At 42.6% G+C, this 20710-nt stretch overlaps 1 protein-coding gene across 2 annotated transcripts in view; it reads right to left on the bottom strand.

Annotated features, from left to right (window-relative positions):
• The window catches only part of ADAM22 (ADAM metallopeptidase domain 22), a 135084-nt gene that overhangs the window by 84458 nt on the left and 29916 nt on the right, over window positions 1–20710 (bottom strand). The gene's annotated exons all lie outside the window — the stretch shown is intronic.

Here is a 20710-nt window from a genome sequence, read left to right as displayed (position 1 = left end):
TGCAAACATGCAAACCGATCCTAGGTTCATTTTGAAGTGGAGCTAGGAAAAGAGTCCTTTCTAGAACCCTAGGGAGCTGCTGCCAGTCCGTGTAAGCCAGCTCCCAGGTCCTCCAGATGGTAGGGGTAATGGGAGGTATCGTCCAACATGTGTAAAGGGTCTGGGGAAGGCTGGTGTGCTGAGCTGAGCTGAGCAGAGCAGAGCAGAGCAGTAGGCTGATTCAGTATGAGACCGCTTGCTATGTTCAAAAGGGCCAAGTTTGTTTTAATGTGTTTGTTTTAACTGGCATTGGTCTCTTAATGTGAAGAGACAAATGCCAATTTTAAATAAAGATTACAAAGATCTTGCAAAGGTCAGGCAAAATATAACAAAAATGAAAGTGAAGAGGTGTACATTGCTGCAACCTCCTGAAAACAAATACTATAAGGAGTAACCCATCGTAGCAACGTGAGCTTAAATAAGAGAAAACTTCACTGGATTCTATATAAGCTATTTTTTTGCTGTAACTTTTTGTTACACAGAAGTATTTGCTGTTTCAATCTGCATGGAACAAATGTTAAGCAAAGCACAGAGACTGGACACCACTTTGTGGCATGAAAGCACCGATTCTTTTGCAATAAAATCATTTGCAAAATGGTGACAGGTCACACTTTTTTTATGTCCTTTTGCAATCTGAATAGCATTGGTGAGAAAAAGGCCATCTTGAATTCCTGCTGACACAAACAAAGAAAAGAAGAAGAGATCTTATATATTAAAGGGTGACAGTTCTAAGCCAGTTCTACACCTCCAGCCTGACCATCTCACATCTTGGACCTAAAATTGAAAGGCTGAAGCTGACGGAATCCAACAACTGTGTATAACACATGTAATTGCAGTGACAAAATACCTAGGAGGAAAAATAAGCCAAGTGAGCAAAATACCACACCTCTGTTGCGATATTTTTGAACACAAGCTCAGTAATTGAGATAAAAGTTTTGGGACATGAAGCAAAATACAATGCATTTCAGTTCTAAACAGTATTTTATAGAAAACATATGTTCAGTGTTTACCAGTGAGTTGCAATAAATGTTAATATTATCCAGAACATCTTCATATTTAAGTTCTTATTTAAAAGCACATGAGGAGAAAGCATTGCAATGTGTGTTTACAACATACACTGGGACAGAGAGTCAGAAAGAATGGGAAAGTTTCAGTTTTGCTTATAATCATACCATTCCTTCTTACTTCTTTTTAGCCAGTCATTGCATTCTCTACTTTGAATAGAATTTAACATGAAAAAAGGGTTAAGAAATAAGTAAACTTTATACCATAATTTTAAACAGGTTAGTCATCCTTCTAGCAGAACCTGGAAACTCTGGTTCTGTGAAGGACAGACATGTCTGACAGAGAATTTTCAGCATCAACAGGAACTGCATTATATTATGGTGCAATCCAATGGACCCCCAACGCTGTGCGGAACCACATGATAGGTTGGAGTCCCCACTCTAGCCCTGAAAGTGTCTTCTGAGATCAAGGCTAGGGCTCCAACCTGGGAGGTCCCCCTCCCCCCCCCCCGCCATCACAGCTGGCTTGGTTCTCTCTGCACTGGCTGAGTTCCAAAGTTGGATGACCATTTTGGAACCAGCATGGGGGAATGTTCGATATTCTGTGGAGAGTCGAGGAGAGATGCATCACTGCCCAAGGAATCCTGGTATAGCCTCAGACTCTCTTCTTGCTAGAAAATGAAAAATATTAGATGGCCAAAATTGGCTACTAAATGTTTTGCGTGGTGAGGGGAAAGCAGCAACAATGCTTACCACCATACTTCTCCACTTTCCATTGGATGTCCGTAATCCTCTGAGTTTGGGGGGGGGGGTTAAATTATGTTAATTTATATACACCAAGGTTGAAAGCATAGTGAAACCATGAATACTCATTCAAGTGAGCTGAAAAGTTAACACAAAAATAGCCACAAATAAATCTTCTGTTGCAGTAGACCAGCAACAGACCTCTTAATTGCTTAATCACAGACTTGGGAAAGAAGAAACGAGCCAATCCTAATTACCCAACCGCAGACTCCAGAACATGACCATGATATCTTGAGTATACAGCCATCGTTCATCATTAACGTAGCACACTCACAATAGATTGGAAACCAGCGTCCAAAGGGCGAAGGACCAAGGCATTATGTACACAGCACTACAGATAAATGTGTAACATCTAGAAAGAACATGACTTAGGGTCAAAAAGCAGATAACCCTTTCTGGCCAAGCTGCTGATGGTCCACCATCTCTACTGGCCTTCCCTAGCAAGGCACCCTCACTCCCTTGGCAGCCAGGGATGGACAGAATTGTATTCCAAACGCATCTGGAGAGTCCCAGGTACACTTTGCATTAGACAGCTCTGGACCCAGCTAGTTTATGTCTTTGCTGGCACCGAGACTGCTGCAGAGGAAAGGCACACTATCTTTCATGTTCTGTTCAAGAAACATATCTAGTGCATCCTTCCTTTGCACCATGTGCAAGAGATACCTTTTATGGCCTGGGTAGCAGTTTGTTGACAGCACAGACAAGAACAGATTTCTGGCTTCCATTAAGACTCAATGCTTCCATACAAGTAATCACACGCTACTCTTCTGGGATGCTTTCCACATTAGGGAGAATATCCATGCCCTCACCTTTCTTTCAGGAAATGCCACGGAAAATGATTGTACAATTTCACAGTCAATTCCAAGAAGAGTCATGGGTTAGTGGTACTTTAGTTTCAGACTTGCTGGTAGGAAGGGGGATTTCTCTTCAAAGAGAAATTCACTTTCTTCACAATATCCATCAAATTAAAATATGCACAGTGTTTCATTGTCCCACCTGCATCGGACAGACAAGGTTACTGTCGTTTGCTCCTTCCAAGCTAAATCCCCCATTCTCCTTTAGAAACGAAACTGCCCCTGAGGTGGATAATAGTTCAGGAGGAGCTGCAACTGAATGTCGCAATATTTCCCTCCCCACTGAATGGAACACCCTTGCTCAGAGTTCTAGCCAGCCATTCCCTCCAAGCAGGCCTTCTCCTCCTCCTGCCACCTTCATGTTCTGCTTTTTTTCTTTTTTAACCATGGTGGTACCTTCCGTGTTACTATGCAGCTGCTTTGCCAAGCGGAATGCTCCAGTAATTAGGTGTTGCTTGATTTTTTTTTTTCAATTATAGTTCTGCAAACTCCAAGCATGTTGATACCAGCTTCTTATTTCTCAGTGTCCCCAGTTTGGCTCCACTGCTGTCCGCACTCAACACCTGAGCCTGTAATTGGAAAGAATGGTCCATGGTGTGTGTTTAACAGAAGGGCCACCCTCTCTCTGACCTGTGGAGCATTCACTGCATATGCCATAGATTGCACCTAGATCTATTAAAACCCTTCAATTTTGGCCCCTTATGCTGCAGCCCCACATGCAATTCCCTTGCAACGGGGTCCCTTGCACAAGGAGGGACTGATTTTGGAACAAAAATGTACGGGACTGCATTTTGCCATTGTAGTTTCCATTCACTATCAGAAAAGCTTCCTATTCCACACCTTGTTTAGTAATCATTTCATTTGCCTGCATTACCTTGATCTATATTGCCCTTGTTGCAGATTACTTGTTGTGTAGGTTCTAATTCCATTAAGTTGGTTACTATCTGCCTTTAGGCTTGTTTTTGAAATGTTTTATGTTGCTATTTTTAAAAAAAACTTTATACATAAAAAGAAAAAGGAAAGGAAGAAAAGTGCACCGCAACCAAAAAGGCTATTTTTGGTGGAATATCATGTTAGAACTATTTTTATGATAAGAAGCTATTTATAGGAAGCCAAAGAATTGGTCCCTCTAACTCAGTGCTGCCACCACTGAATTCTACTTGCACTGCAGCCAAATGGACTTAGGATGTGCCCAGACAAGGCTTTTGCTGTGCGATTGTTCCCAGGATTTTACCAGGGTCAAGACAACAGTTTCAATTTGTAACCCTTCCATGTTTTGCTATTTCCATCCTTTATTTCCCATAGCTCAAAAATCCATTCAGGTCGCACCAGGCTAACACCCTAAGTCTAAATCCTAAATGCACTTACTAGGGCAGTAAGCCGCCACTGCACTCAGTGGGAATCTCATGCTTGGGAACGCTCTTTAAAAGGCGCTCCATCTGCAGCATTCCCACCGTCATTCACAAGTGAATCTTCCAGTCTTTGACAATGTCAGTAGGCTCTTTGCGAAGCACGTGCTTCCTCAGCACTTCGCCCCCCTGGAATCTCTCTCGGCACTGCTAAATTATTGATGGCTCTAAAAAAAAGCTATTCTGGTGCACTATGTGCTATTTATAAGGGGGGAAAGCAAACCAAACAAAGATTCAGCCACTCTGTCCTGTTATTCAGCTGTCAAACACCAACCCTTGCAAATGCCAATTTTAGAACAAAGAAAGACCAAAGAGTAGAATATTGTTTATGAGAATTCAGTGGTGAGCTGAGAAATACAAAGATTTCCAAGCAATAGCAAATTAAATCAGAAATGCTTTTCAGTGGTGTTCATGTTAGCGCTTTAATCTTTCAAACATTTCCAGTCAACAGAATGTATTCCTAGCTGAGTCTATACTGCAGAACATTAAAATAAAATAAATTAATAAAATAAAATCTACTGGCAGAGGACATAGTCATTCGAGAACAAACTGCTTACAATCCTATGGTCTCTGGGTGAGCCTCCTAGGGACCATAGGATGACTTGAAAACCCCCTTCTAAGGTAGCAGATATGCACCAACCTGACCTAGACATGCCTGCCAACCTTGCTCCCTCACAGTCAATGCAAAGAAAATCGTGCTGGCTGCCTTTTCAAGGATGGAAAATTGATCTCTGGTGGGGAAAAAGGAGGTTGTTCCAGTGGGCAGGAAGAGACCAGAAAAAACAGGATAAAATTTCTACTGAGCCTCCTCCAGCCTCCTTCCTTCCCCCTCTAATTGGCCATAGCTTCCTTCTTGCTTTGCAAACCCTGGTTTCAAATAAAAAACAAGGCATGATCCTCTCTTCAGATGGCACACTAACATACACGTCATGCATTCTTTAGCTAGCTACACTAAGAGGAAAAGCCAAGCAGCAGCAAACAGATGGCATACACCAGCACTAAACCAGAATCTTCCGGAATTTTGGCTTATAGTTCCAGGTGAATGCAGTCCTACCAAGAAATTAGAATTTCCTCCAAGTCCAAAATGGGGACTATTTGTTGGACCAGAGAAGACTGGAGCAAAACACAAAGCCAGTTGCATTATTACTCTATTCCAGGTGCCCTCAAGTTAGTGCCCTGCAGATGTGCTGGATGCCAGCTCCCATAATCCCTGTCCACTGGCCATGCTGGCTGTGACTAGTCTGAGTTCTCCTCCAAAACATCTGGAAAGCCCCAGGTCTTCTGCTCCTATTCTAGGCTCCTGCGCTTCCACCACTGATTTGCTTTCCCTCTCCTGTAACTCTGTGGGAAAGAAAAATGCTGTGTCTTAGAACGCACAAAACGTTCTACGGAAGAGTTGCCCATTTCCCTTTCCACTCTGAAAGGAAAGCTGGAGACATTCACTCCTAACAGTGGCATCAGAAGTAAGAAAGATTGCTAAGTTTGCATGCACGTTTCTGCTACCAATAAAAACTTATAGAGCAATATCCAAATCACACTGTGAAGAATTATCTACCCTTAAGGAGCCAGAACCACAGTTTTACAACATGTATACTTACAGGGTCTACCTAGTGAAGTTCCTGCAGCAAAGGCAAAACCAAAGCGCACCTGTAATCCCAACAGAGGAAGATGCCTTCTGCAGAGTCGGACCATTGTGTCAACTCCAGGATGCAAAAGGCAGGCCTCTCTAGTAGATCACCAGGGTCAAGGTGGCCGGAGGTGGAAGGAGCACCAGGACTGCCTCAGGCAAGGTGCCACCACTACTGAGGCATGGCAGGGCTGGGGCAGAAAGCAAAGCAAGGGGCAGATACTGGCAACGGTGTGGTAGGTACAGAAGCAGAAGTGGCAACAGGGAACAGGCAACACATGTGAAGACAATGCAGGCCTGGAGGGAGTCAGAGAGTCAAGAAGGCGAGGCAGCCACCTCACCTGTGGCCACCCACCTGTGGCAAACTGAGCAGGAATGGGAAGTCTGTGCCCTCCTGAGGCTCCCCGGATGCTCTTTGTATGTGGACTGGAACGAATCTGCAAGCATCTACAAGTCCAGTGCTAACCCTGTGAGTATTTGCAAGGTAGACTGGGCTTCCTTTTTTATTTAATTTATTTACTTATTATTCCTTTATTTGATTTCTAGTCCTCCCCATTAGCCACACAGCTCTCTGGGTGGGTTTATAAGGCCACCAGGGGAATGTCAGCACTCTGAAGAGTTCATGTAGCTCAGCCTTTTCTACATAGCCTGGCAGCAGTTCCCTGGGATTTCAGGCAAGAATTTTTCCCGGCTAGCCTAGAGATGCCATGGAATTAACATGGAAGCTTCTCCATGCAAAACAAAGCAGTGGCCCACAGTATAGTGAGGTATATTTGGCAGCATCTTATCTTATGACAATGTGGAATACTGTACGTACTTTTATTCCAGGAATTTACAAATACAGCTCTTGTGGTCAATTTTTAAATGACAGTCTTTGCCTTCTCCATCATTCTGGAGAGTGATTAATAAAACTTAATGCATTTGCAGAGTTAAATTATACATAGCAGAACTATGAGCAAGAGAGGATATATTTTAAAGCCGGGAGCAGCTGTATCAAGATGGAGTTATAAGAAGTCTATTTTGGATGGCGAAATCTGTTCAGTCACCTGTACAGATGGGTATTGCTATCAGCATTAATAACAAAGTTCTAAGCTTTCATTTCACTCTGACAAAATTCTGTGTATGAAAGAACCTCAAAATTGTTAACCATCCACACCAGCTTTGGGTCACCACATTCAGCCTCAATATTAAACAATGTGCAAGTTTCAATATACACTGAATCCATTATCCTAATGAACTGTCAGTTGCATACAAACAGGGGCCGTGGTTTGCTTCCCTTCTGCAAGTGGTAACTGTATCTTCACCCTGTTCTACATAATGTTATTTTTATTTATACATACATATTTATATTTGTACCCCACCTTTTTTCCTCTTGCAAGGATGAAGGTGGCTTACATGGTTTCCCTCCTATCCCTTTTATCTCAACAATCCTGCAAGGTGGGGCTGAGAGTCAGTATCCCACATTATTCAGTGAGATCCATGGTCAAGTAATGACTAAAGGCCGGCTCTTCTGAGTTCCAGTCCAACATTACAACTACTACTCCACACTGACTGAGGTCAGACTACATGAGAACCCACATCTAGGGTCTCACTGTGGACTGCTGCTTAACCATGGATGGTTAGTGAAATGTGGATTATTGTTCTGCCTGAATCCAGCCAAGATAATGAATCATGGTGAACAACCGATCATTCACAACCAAACAACAAACAGTTCATGTTTCAGCAACAAGCCACACTCAACACACACGCAACCCTTGAGTGTGGGTCACCATGTTTTTTGAATCTACTCACTGGCTTTCACACTTCTGTTCCACCTGGGTCAGCTAAGCATCTTAGGAAAGCACTTATGTTCTGTGGATGATCAGTTTCTTTGCCCAAAGGAAATTATTTCAGCAAAGTGCTGAGGAGGAGAAACTTGCACCAGAAGAATTCTTGCAGCTGGCACCACTTCAGTGCTGGCAACTGCATGCAGGAACACAGTTTCAGCTCATGCAGCTCACCCAGGAAAGACGCCAGCGCCTGAAAAAAGCTTTTCCTTCACTCAAGCAAATCCCAACCAACTTTGCTTCCAAAGCAGGCCTTTGCAGGAGTTTTGCTTCATAAAACAGATACAGTTACAGAGTTGCTGAAGAATAATTCTGTGTGGAAAGGAAAAAGTTGCAGCACTGCCAGCCCAAACCTAGTCTAGTTCACTTCCTTCTACCCATTTCCATGTCCCATAATTCTTCAGTAACATTCCATACTTGTTTACCTGGTTCCTGCTCTATGTGATCTTTAACATATAAGAGTTATGCGACATTTGACCATATAACAGGTCAGCAAACAATGCCTCCATTTCTTGCATTTGTGCAAGAAAACATGCAAATGATCTCCTTCTAGGCAGAGGGGCTTTACATAAGGAAAGGGCCATGAGTTCAGGGTACAGCTGTGGAGTGATGGAACCACAGCTCAGAGGGACCCAGGGCTGGCACTATTTGATCAGTAGACGGCCTGCTATCATCATCCACCCATTCAGACCTCCCTGTTCTCTCTGAGCTTCAATCCTCACTCCTGTGATGTTAACACCTGATGAGGTTTTCAAACTGCAATCCTGGGAGGAAGGGAAAAGGAATGGATTTTAACAGAAACAATGCATTCTGGGCTATCCCTTTGGAACAACAGATTATTTAAGGGTGACCTGGTCTTGAATGGGACCCAGTAGCTTCAACACTGACCTGACCCTGTGGAAATGGAAGTTGCTAGAACTGGATTGTTCATGTGGATCAACATAGCTGCCTATACTTTGGGACTATCAATGCTTGGGGGATCATGGCTATGGGGACTGCCACGGTGCGCTCTTGCACTGCAAAATGCACCCCTACACCACTTGAGATCCTGGGTACAGTTGTGCAAAGTCCAGCCTATGCACTTCTGCGAGTCTCAGCACAGCAGATGCCCCCACCGTGTTGTGCCTCTTCTCCTCTTTCCATTGGCAAGAGACCCCAAATCCCCAGAAAGCCTGAATTTCTGGTTCATTGCTGAGATCCTTCACATCTGACCATCTGAGGCATTTGGACATCTGTGGGTCCAGGTAACTGTCTCTGGTGATGAAGCACAGTCAAGAAAAATGGCCGGAACAGGTTTCTTGACATGGATCAACACACCTTGCTTCATTTTTAGCCTCCCGTTGGGTCACGGCTATGTGGCCTCGGATGATGAGAGCTTGACCTTCAAAATTTACAACTGCATCACTAGGTACAGCAGGTGCTTAGCATCAGTTCATTCTCACATCCAGTCTCACATTTCCACAACTATAGCAAGGTCGGAAAAGCCTTCACCTGAAATCTTAGAGAATCACTAACCCACTGGCCTGGGGCTTTGACTCAGCTTCTTATCCAGTTGTGCAGACCTTCTCTCTGCTTCTCACAAAATGGCAGCACTTGGGGTGTCTTATTTCCCAACACATTTACTGTTTCCCCAAAGCATTAGCCTGCATGCATAGCTATACATCAAGCAAGTGTGTTGAGTCATCTTTGCTAAGCCAGAAAGGTGTTGGCCTGCAGCTGGATGGGTGCCACATGGGCAACTGGAGCAGGGGGTTGGCCAGCTCTATGCCTGTGCTTGATTCTATTCTACTCTTTCCTGAACCTTAAAGAGGAAGGGTCAGATCTAGATTTGTGTCTACAACTGGGCTAGCGGAAGCTGATTTCTTTCCTTTGTTACTCCTGGTGGAAAGATGCAGCTATGGCTGGAATTTGGGACAAAAGTCCAAGGGTCCACAGCCCAAAGCAGGGAGTGGAGATCACCAAGTGATGACAGCAGCAGAAGCAAACTCCAGAGTATTCCTCTAGTCATGATGAGGCTATGATTTATGCTACTTGTAATTTAAACTACAAAAGTGCGCACGCTCTGAAGTTGCGCATTTATTTTTTAAAAACTGTTTTGCTGTGGTTCCAACATATCAACAACATTTATCAAACAGAATGGTGGTTGAGTATGGAATTAAGATACATTTTTAGTTGTCTAAAATGCATGGCAGTTTAAATTGGCCTAAGTAAGATCATTAGGTCCGGAACTACGGCTACAAGACAATCCTATGCATGTTTAAATGGAAAAAAAGTCAGGCAACACCCAAGCCATGGCTGGGTGGGAATTTGAGGAACTGTAGGACTTTTCCTGTCTAAACATACATAGGACTACATCCCTAGCTGCACCACCGTCCCAACAGCATCCCCTCCAACCCTCCAAAAATGCCATACAGAGGAATGGGAGACACCGCTGAAAGGGGTGAGCTGCCTGGTAGCAAGAGGGGATTCCTCAGAATCAGGTAGAGTCACTTCCATGAGCAGAATCCTTCTGTCAGCAGAATCCTAATAAATTTCTAAGGCCACAGCCTCTGCCATAACAATCACGGAAATCTTGAAAGTACTTCTAGAATCTGTGTTGGCTTTACGGTTGCAGATCAATCCAACGTCTCTGGAAAGTACGACGTTTCCTCTCAATGCTAGCCTGTCTCTCTTGAACACTTAAGCAGAGCTGATGTAGTGCTTCCTAAGCATTGGTTGAGGCAGAGTTAAAAGTGGAAGAAGGCAAACTGCACAACTTAGCAGCATAATAATCAATCATATCTTCTTGAGCCAAAGGCTTTTATACCTCCATCTGGGCAGCAATATTAAATATTTATACAGACTGAAAGACAATATCTACATTTTCCCACTTTGTCTTCCACCCCCAACTCCTGGAAATAATTTCTACCCAGAACACAATGTAGTTTTATTTACTAACCAATATTTCCCTGCATTTTTCCCTGTAAGATAATTAGCCAGTGGAATATACAACCATATTAACCATCTTATAAAAGTTTGCTTAGACATCCCATTGATGAGCTGTTGTTGTTATCATCACTAATACCACATTGCATTAATATTCTATCTTTTTTCTCCCAATTTAAGTGAGTATAAATTTGTAGTCTGGGCACAGTTCACAGTTAAGTTTTTCTTACTTTCTCCCTCTCTCAAATTTTCAGGAATGCCTTATGGAGTCTTCTTTACTTTTTATTTCCCTTTTTCAAAGCAAATCCTTTTGGAACAAGTGGAATTAATCCCATTCTGGCCTATTGTTCATCTTAATTCACTCCAGGAAGAAAAGAAGCAGAGCACAGGACAAAGCAATGAGAGTACATTCTTAAAACACCAAGTTAAACATCAGAAAAATAAGTCAGCATGATACTTTAACTGCATTTGACAAGAGCAGTGTCTGTCCTGACTAATTATAGCCGTTTTAAGCAGTGATGTCCTCCAGAGGTGAACTACAATCCCCATCATCCCAGCCAACATGGGGCAACCATGCTGACTAAATTAACTATCTAGACCAATTTGTATCATATTTGTTACTGACTTTCATAAGATCCAAAGTGCACCCTGAAAATCTTTTACTAGCTTTTTATCTGGTGGCATAGTATAATACTAGGCTGGCCAACTGGTGGGTTGCAAACTAAATGCAGTTTCTGAAACAATGTCACTTGGTCCTTAGCAGACTCCATTTTAAAAGATGTGCTTGAAACTTTGCACTGCAGGCTGCTTCATAAGGAAATAACAAACGTTCCCAAAACCTGTTAAGAGATGTTAGGCACTTGATCTCTGATGTTCTTTGCCTCTTCATGTTATTGTAATATAAAACCAAAACAGAAAAAAGATCACTTTTCCTTTTAACAACACGGGGAAACTTGCATTTATTATATCATACATTCTGCATCACAAAAAGGCCTATATAATGGCTTCAGCACTATATTTAAGATTTATTAGATAAAGACATTAAAAAGCATATGATCTATCAACTAGAATTTTTTCATTGCTTGATGTTTCTAATGAAAATATTAGTGGAGAAGAGCAGATAACCACAATCTTTTTTTGCTTTTGTTTCTTTTTGTACAATTTCTATATGAACTTTCTTTACCTAAAATTTTTATTACAAAAATTCAACTAAAGTATGAAACCTAGATCTATGGGCCTTAAGATCCCCTAAATACTGTTATATTTAATTAAAGGACAGATCATGTGATTTTTAGATCAATTCTTCTTCTTAGATATCTCTACACAAAACATTAATTCACATCTATCAGCTGATATTTTTTCACAAATTAAAAATAGCTTTGCCATTTTTGATTTACTAGATTTATAGTAGGCTTTAATCTTATAGCGAGCTCAAAGAGGCTTACAGACGTCTCCTCCTGCTGCTCTCACTCTTATCCCCACAACAACAACCCTGTGAGGCCAGCTGGCCTGAGTGCCTGTGACTGGCCCAAGTCACCCAGTTGGTTCCATGGCTGGGCATGGACTAGAGCCCAGATCGCCTCCATCCCAGTCCCATACTCTAAACCACTACACCACACTGACATATGCCCATTACATATATTTCTTTCAAAAAAACCTGCCAAATAAGATTTATAATTCCTCATCATTGTCTGCAAACAGGCCACAGGATTCCAGGATCTATTCTGTTTTTAATGAGAATCTCAAAATCCACCAACTAGAGTTGCATGTAGAATAGTGACTCATGGATGCAGTATCGGGGGAGGGGCAGGCCTCTAATTAAGGGCCTTGGCTCATCATAGGAATTTGTTCTTAGTACCAGAATGGAACGTTCAGTCATTCCATGCATAAAGCTACAAGTAGGATTCTGTCCCCGATAAGCTTTCTTCATCAGAGCACACTCAGCTTTAGTGGCAGTGGAGAAAAGTGTGAGATGGGAAGAAGCCCATCCTCCACCATGAATCTTTAGGGTATCAGGGTGTTTGGTGGGGTGTGGGCTCATTTTTTATTTATTACGTTCCTATCCCGTCTTTCTTCCATTCTGGCATTCAAGTTGGCTACATACAGTTCCCAGGTGGTCTCTCCTCCAAGAACCGGCCAAAGTCAGTCTTGCTTAACTTCAGCACAGTGGCTGTCCCATATGCCTTTAGACCATGTCCTGGGAGTATCCAAGTGCGAATTCAGTGCAGGACAAGAAAAGTAAAAATTGAGCCAGGGTGGAGGACAAGAAAAATGAAAATGCTGAGCTGAGTGCTCCCAACCTTTTAACCCCATGATAATTCGTGGCAGTGCTTGGAATGTTCTTTCAGAATGTCCAGTGTGCCGTGCACCCATAAAAGATGCCTTCACATGGTCTAAGAGGTAAGAAATAGTACCTATGGGAAGACCTTTGATCTTAAGATGGGAAAGAACTAGACTTTTTAGTTTTGGTTACTCAAGTTACTTTGAGTTAGAAATCTTTGTAACAGACATAAAAAGAATGTCTTCCTGTGTATTGCATCAAATGTCAGTACCAATTTCTATTCTGCAAGAGAATAAAAAAGAGCAAACTGAATGGGGTTCTTAGATAAATTTGTTTTCAACTTCGCTTGGGCATTTCCTTTCCAAGTGCAAGAGTCATATTACACTACCAGCTTCAGGTTCATTTAGCACCAAACAGGGTTGTTCACTATTTTAACAGCAACAGAATCCATCCTGCTGCTCCATCCCACTCAAAACCTCTTGCTTCAAACATTTAAAGCTAAAGGAATGACCCTACTATTTATCTGCAGCCATCAGCAACAGTGATCTTACAAACTTTCATCACGTCTGTTGGAAGAGGGTTGTCTGATACATCAAAGATAAACTTTATGGCTAGACTTAAGGAATGAAACAAAGCTAAAGGAGAGCACACGGAGCATTTTAAGTGTCCAAAAGAACGATTTAATGTAAGCTGTTACACTTTTTGCCTGAATAAGGGCAGTGAACCAACAGACTGAAAAACAAGATCTTTTGAACCAAATTAGAAGAGTGGAAAACCAAATGTATCCTGAATTGCTACATGTATAATGAAACTCACAAGCCACTAAGTTACAATTTCAACATGTAGGAGAACTCCAATATAGGAGGAGGGTGGGGGGAATCTGCTCACAAAATTCTCCCTAGCCTGATATCATCCTCCAGATGTAAGGAATCGCAACTGCCATCATACTTGCCACTGGTTATGCTAGCCGAGGATGGTTGGATTTGTAGTCAAACACATCTGGAAAACAACTGGTTGGAGAAGGTTTATTTATTCATTGCTCAAAAGACAGGGGATGAGAGGTTCTGAGAAGAGTGGTGCAGAGTATGCTTTTAGCTTACAGTCACCCGTATTAAATATCACCAAGTGGTCCCTGCTCCCTGAATGATGAGAAGTCCAGGAGCAGAGCTGTGTGCCAGCAGTGAGCTTCTTTCGGATGAAAGAGACTTACAGTATCTCTATAATCACTTTGCAAATATTCAGCCAGCCTGGTAAAAAAAACAAAACCAAACCAAACCAAACAAAACCAGAAAAAATTAATCCTACTTCCCCACGTATACTTCAGTTTTAAGCCAGTTCCAGCTAAAAATGAGCAGCTACCCATATCCCGAAGCAGATAATAACAAACAGTTGGCTCAAAATGTTCCCCTTTTCCATTAGAAGAAAATAACTTTTGGATCTATATCCCACTCAGTTCAAGAATATCACTCTCCGAAGGCAAGCAAGGGAGAATTCTAGCTAACAAGGATCATCATTGTTCCTTCTATTAAAATCCCAGACTTCTCATTAGTTTTTCAGATATAGGTCCATTCACAGTAATGAAGACAGCTATACTCTTAACAATATTCTTACAACAGCAGTGTTGAAAAAACTCTCTAAAGGCACAACTTATGCACCAGCTGAGTGGCTACGGGACATGGTGGACACGCCACTGCACCGGCGGAAGGTGAGGTGCCCCAGCGCCATGAAAAAAATACCCCGGCACAACTGCTCAAATGCACCAACGGATCAGTCTTCAGCAGAACCAGGACTGCTGGATGAGCTGTGCAGGTAGAATTACCTGAATAGAATGGAGTCAGGGGCAGGACACAGTAGCACAGGGAGATGTGCCAAAGCTGCTACTCCTTCAGACCACAACGATGCCAGTGGAAAGCACAGATGTTTACAAATGACAGCGCTGGCACGAGGAAAACTCTGTCCAGTGAACACAAGGGCAGAAAAATAAACGTGCCCATGTCACGTTGGCACAACGGAAGAGAGGGTACTTTGCAGACTGGTGTTACCTCTCTCTCTACTTACAGTGTACGTGACTCATCTGTCTGCTAGCTCTCTTCTTCAAAGATATTGTACTTTTGTTATCATGAAAAATCCATAAGGTAATTTACCAATTCTAGCTCAGATGTTATAAACCCAACATGCTATATCTGCTGTTCCTATATAAAGCTTAAGAGCAAAAAAGACTTTTGTACTTCTTCGGCTTGATTGCATCCATATTTATTCAAGGGCTGGGATCCAAATGGCTGCAGAACTATTTTGTGTCTCTAAGGCATTGGCAGGAACTAGAATGGAATGGGTGGGCAAAAGACACACACACACCCCTAGATGACATCAGAAGAACATGGGCTGTGACTCATTCGGGCCCTGGCCAAAGCATCCACTGGAGTTCCAACACGTGCCACTTCAGTCAAAGATGGAGCAAAGGGTTCCTGACCAAGGTGCTTGGACCTAGCTAGAACGCTCCTCTATCCTACCTTCCTGGTCTAAGGGATTTACGGAGTAAATGTTTATTATTTTTATTGTGTGGATGAGAGAAAACACAAATTTCTCTTGCAAAGCAATGTGTTTATCCAGATGAATCCTCAGAATTGTGAACTCTACCCAGGGTGAGTTGAATGGAGAATGACAAATAGAGCATATCCGTGCACTGAGAAGACATACTCAGGGGCTCAGGGCGCTTAATCAGTGGCTACCCTTAAACTTCCTAAGGGAAAGTAGGCACTTGGAGGGACAGTAAGGAAAAGGTGGCAGGGCCAAACCGTCCACACTGGACCTTGACCTGCTTGGAACTCTTACAGCTGGATCTAGACCATTCTGCCTCATATCTCAAAATATCAGAGATAGCGTTACTTCTGAGGAAGTAACTTTTGTGCTCTCATGGAAGGCAGGGAGTCTCTAAATGGAATTCCTGGGAAACAGAAATGACTCTAAAAATCTGTTTAAGTGTTTAGCAAAGGTGTGCAGAAGAAGCGATCCTTCCTCATGAGTGCCAGCAGCAAAAGGCAACACAAAGATGTGCTGGAGTGCACACACATATCTAGATTCACACACATTATCTGGACTCCTGTCTTGTGAAGAATTTTCACATATGGGAACTGGGAGGCAGGGTATATCTTTCACTCACAATCAGTATGCGCTAGTTAGTCTGGAGACATTTCTTGTACTGATAAAGAAGAAAACACAAGAGCAAAACACTTTCATGAATTTTAATAAGTGTTTAAATTCATGCACACTACAATTTTAATTCCATTAAGGCAATCTGGGAATTCTCACTGCCAAGATTACACATTTAATTAAAAAAAACACTGGAGTAGCTCAACAGTGAAAGTTCCTTGATAGGATTATTGGAGGAATTAGATAAATACAGAAATATTCCTGGGCAAGTTTTGCTGACTTCATAAAGCTGCATGCATGATACAAAGTGAACCCAGGAAATATGAAAAACTGGTAAAATAAAATGATAGATGCAATTAAAAATACAAGGCCACAGAAACAAATCTGTGACTATTATGAATAAGCATTTGTAATAGGAATAGTGATAAAGCCGAAGGAGACTATTGTTTGGGGAACAATAGTAATTGTGGCACACTATGGCAGTACCAACTGTTGACAAAAATGGGCTGCTTTGTACAAGCAGAACAGGGCTCTCATACTGCTTAGAGAGTGCAATTCACTTTAAAACATTAGCAAAGTCTCCGATGCTTTTCTCTTAAAACAGGTCATATATTAAACTTTCTATTAGCATTAAAAATGAATTGCGGAAAAAAGAATGTAAAAATGAACAAGATGTTCTAAGTTTCCTTGGGAGACCTATTTCAGTATACCTAAAACTTATAAATAAGTAAGTAAATACATACACACACACATTAAAATCCCACTGCCATTTTACTACAGATCTAGAGTACACACCTTTAAAAGTAACCCTTTACATTTAGACTTATCAGTTCCTAGTTTTTCTCCAATTATTCAGAAAGACTCTGATGAAGGAAGTTCTTCGCCCAACATCAGAAGCCATGGTGAAATATTATCGTTGGAGGTCTGTTGTGTCATCCAGACCCAGTTATGGAATTCCTGTGTGGTGGGATTAGTTTTCTGAAATCGGGAAGAGAATCATCCGTCTATTCTAAGGTTACCATACTTCATTGTGACTTGCTTGTCTGCTTGTCTAGACCTAGGATTGCCATTTTACCATTTATAACAACCTGGGTTCCCCCACCACCTCCTTCTGCACTTCCAAAACACAGACCATTACTTGGCAAAAGTTCCAGTTCCAGTAAGCACAACTAACAAAGAAAGAGTCTCTGAGCATGCACAGAGCAGCTTGTTGCACCCAATCTAACAATGACTTCCCAATCATTCTCCTTTTGAGTAGCCCTGGGGCCCTTCCCTCGGGGATGTCCTTTTGGAGATGGGGCAAGTCTCTTCTCTGTCCATCTCCCCTCTAGTCAATCAGCTTGTTTCTCCAAACATTGCATCATGGGGTCAAGAGTCATGCCAGGCTTGGCTGGCCTCAGTTCTTCTCCCATACCCCGTCCCTGCAGCTTTAAATCCTGGCTATTTTCAGCATCCACCCAAAAAGCTTGGAGGAACAGCCCTGGAGATAAGCCCCCCTGCTTCTTCCATTTCAGAGTCTGAGAATTCTGGTTTCCAGGACCCCTCATCATGGAAACACCATAAAATCCCCTGGCAAGAGCTGCTCTGAAAGTAGCTGCTTCTAACCTTCAATCTCTACTGCCCTTCACCCCCTAGCAACTGATGTGTCATTACTCACATTCTTCCCATTGGTCAAGTGATGGGTCCATCTCCCTGTTTACTTTTGGAAATGAAGACATGGAGGGAGAAGGTGAAAATCGTGGCAAAATTATTTATTTTCATTTTACAAAAATCTCTGCAGGGCTGGGATGGCTGAGAAGTGCGGCAGGCATGAGCCAACAAGGAGGAAGGGGAACCTGCCTCAGTGCTGCATGGACCAGCCAGAAGGGCCTGCTGAGAACAGGAAAAGGGCAGGGATTTCACTGGTGGAAGCTGCAATGAGCGGCAAGGCCAAGCGAATGGAGCAGGGAGCATGGAAACAGCACCACACAGGCCCCCACAGGATTACAGTACATACTGACCAGCCAATAGCTTATCAGGATATGAATTAAAGACACAATCTTATGCATGTTTAGGCAGAAAAAAGTAGGAATGCACCTTAAGCATCAATTGCCAAGCTGGAGAAATTCTCAAATATCCTGAACAAAGAGCTTCAAATGTGAAGCACATGTCGGGCAAAATTTCCTTTATGCTCAGAAACTGTGGATGCCCTAAGTAGTCACATATTCAGCAGTTTCTAACAGCTTATGTGAATCCTTCTTTGTTCTTGACTAAAGAAAAGAGGGTCAGTGGAAGTCACTGATTTACAATCTTATGCGCTGCATTAAATTATTTTCATATGTGTTATCATTCCCATTTTGTCTTTAAACAGTTCCATTCCCCATCTGTTAATTCCTAACATCTTTTTCAGAATGTGTGTCACCTGTTTTGCCTTACCTTCTCAAAGATAAAATAAGCAGAACTGAGCACACCAAGGTAAGTTGCTGCTTTTTCTTTTTCACGCTCATATTCTTTCACTCTTAAAATTTTGTGGGGTCCTTTGATCGCTGCAGCATGGGAAGACACCAAGTGCAGTTCCCAGATCCAGAGATGTGAGTTCAGATATGAACACATAAAAATCTCTTGCATGCAAAGTGGAAGAGTATGTGCAGGTATTCCAGTTAGGAGATATCATCCATGTGTGGAAAAATGTGCAAGCACAGACCTGAACTATACCAGGTGAATCCGTCGTGCTCTGGGGCCTGGGAAAGAGGCCTAGATCAGGATGGAAGTCTTCTACAGAGGAAGTGAATGTGGTGCAGTTTCAGGCTGGGACTGGAGAGAGCTGGGTTCTAACCCCACCAGGCCATAAAGCTCCTTGAATGACTTTGGGCTACTAATGGGTTTTCAGCCTGAACTACCTCACAGCGTTGTCATGAGTCTAAAGCAGCGGAGGAGAATCATGGATGTTGCCTTGGATTATCTGGAGGAAAGACGGGATAGAAATGTAGCAAGCATATATAATAATACAGAAAAATAGAGAATCGCTTCAGCCTGTGACTCCAGTTCATATTGGCAGTACTACAAATTCTATAGTGCTGCTGTGTAGCCTGTTCACGAACATAAAAGGCATCCTGCATCACCTAGCCACGACCATTTCTTAAGTAAACATGAGCACAGTTTATCAAACAATTAAGAATGCCTTTCCAGGGCATTCAGAAAGCTCAGCCACTGCTGTGAATTATGCCTTCAAGTGGGAAGCAATTCCTGGAGATAATTCCACTGTATACTTTTTTAAAAATACACACTGTCCCATTATTTACAGGTTTCTGTGGAATTCTGGGCTATTGTAACCAAAATCTTCACAGCTTTTTAACCACACAAAGGTGCTTTTCCAAAAAGAACATGCACTAGACCTAATTTCCATAAATGCCGGTTCAACTTTATTCAAGATTTCTGTGTCTGAAGGCCACTCTGCACAAGAAGCAGCAGCAAACCTAGGACCACCACAAGGTGTTCACTTAACTGAGAGCTTCATCCAATCCCATCTCCCTGACAAGTTAACCTGCATGAAACAAACGTTTGTGAACACACAGTTGTCACATTTGCTTTTCAGTTTTAGGCCTACATTTACATAACCTTCTATGTACGCTAAAACCCAAAATACATGGAAAGAACTACCACAAGAGCTGTAGAAACAGCGAAACCAAGGAAAACAAGCTTAAACTGGGGAAAGGGTGTGAACCTTTTTCAACCCAAGGTCCAAATTCCATTTCAGCTTTCAGGATCTGCTTTCCACTGGTGGGTACCAAAAACAAAGGGGCCAAAAACAAAAGATGCAGGGCCAAAATATGCACCATACCAACCTATTTCAGTTTTTACTGCCAGGTTTGGGAAAGGTGTTTTGACCTTGTAGAATGGAGGGAGAAACCACACAAAGGCAGAAAACCACTAAATGACTGGCAGTTGGGGCAAGGGACCCACCTGGAGAACCCTGAAAGATGGCACTGGGACCCCATGAGGGCCAGATTTGGCCCCTGGCCCTGAGGTTCTGCATCCCTATTCATGCACTGTGTTATAAGAGGCCCATCTGGTCATGAACCTCAGCTCTTCTGAGCTGTGCTCCAAATCTTAGAAGTCACTTCCAACTGGCACTGCCTGCTTTAATATAAGCCTGATTCTTCCTTTTGAACTTGTTAGCCTTACAGTCATTACGAGTCCCAGTCTCTTAGCAGACTAACAGGGAGTAAAGTATGAAGGCACCAGCCGTTTAAACAAGACGGGAAACAGCTACTTTTCTTCCCAGTCATTAAGTCCCAAATTGCCTAACAGCATCACTGTCACCTGCCTTTGCCAGAGTGTTCTTGCCTGAGCAATGGCTACAGGCACGATTGTATTTGTGACCTGGGCCACTGCAGGCAGCGAAAGAAAGGAAGAGCAGGCGCACGAACTGCTGGAATATCAGTGGACTGCCAGAGACCTTCCTCATTTCCTGCTTCCTCCAAATTGGACCAGGCTTCTGAGACGGGCACCAGGAGAACTTCAACACAGAAACTGTGGGTCTTCAAAGAATCATGTAGGCACGGGGCTATGCTAGCGAGACTGTATTTTCTGTTCATTTGCCATGCGCCACTGAATTGCCCCTTTAAGCTCCTTATTGTTTTCTGCTCTGGATTTACCCAGCTTTTTTTTAGTTCTGAACTCTTTTTTTTTGGGGGGGGGGGGTGGATTTCTAGTACTAGTACACCGGAAGCTAAAGTGTATAGTATCTTAGCAATTTACCATCATACAAGTTTACAGCTCCGTTGATACACCCTCCAAAGTCAAATACTC

This window comes from Varanus komodoensis, unplaced genomic scaffold (assembly GCF_004798865.1).
Source record: "Varanus komodoensis strain SLA01 unplaced genomic scaffold, ASM479886v1 scaffold15, whole genome shotgun sequence".
Lineage (NCBI taxonomy): Eukaryota > Metazoa > Chordata > Lepidosauria > Squamata > Varanidae > Varanus > Varanus komodoensis.
Note: the sequence above shows the minus strand (reverse complement) of the source record. Positions and strands in the feature narration are given on the sequence as shown.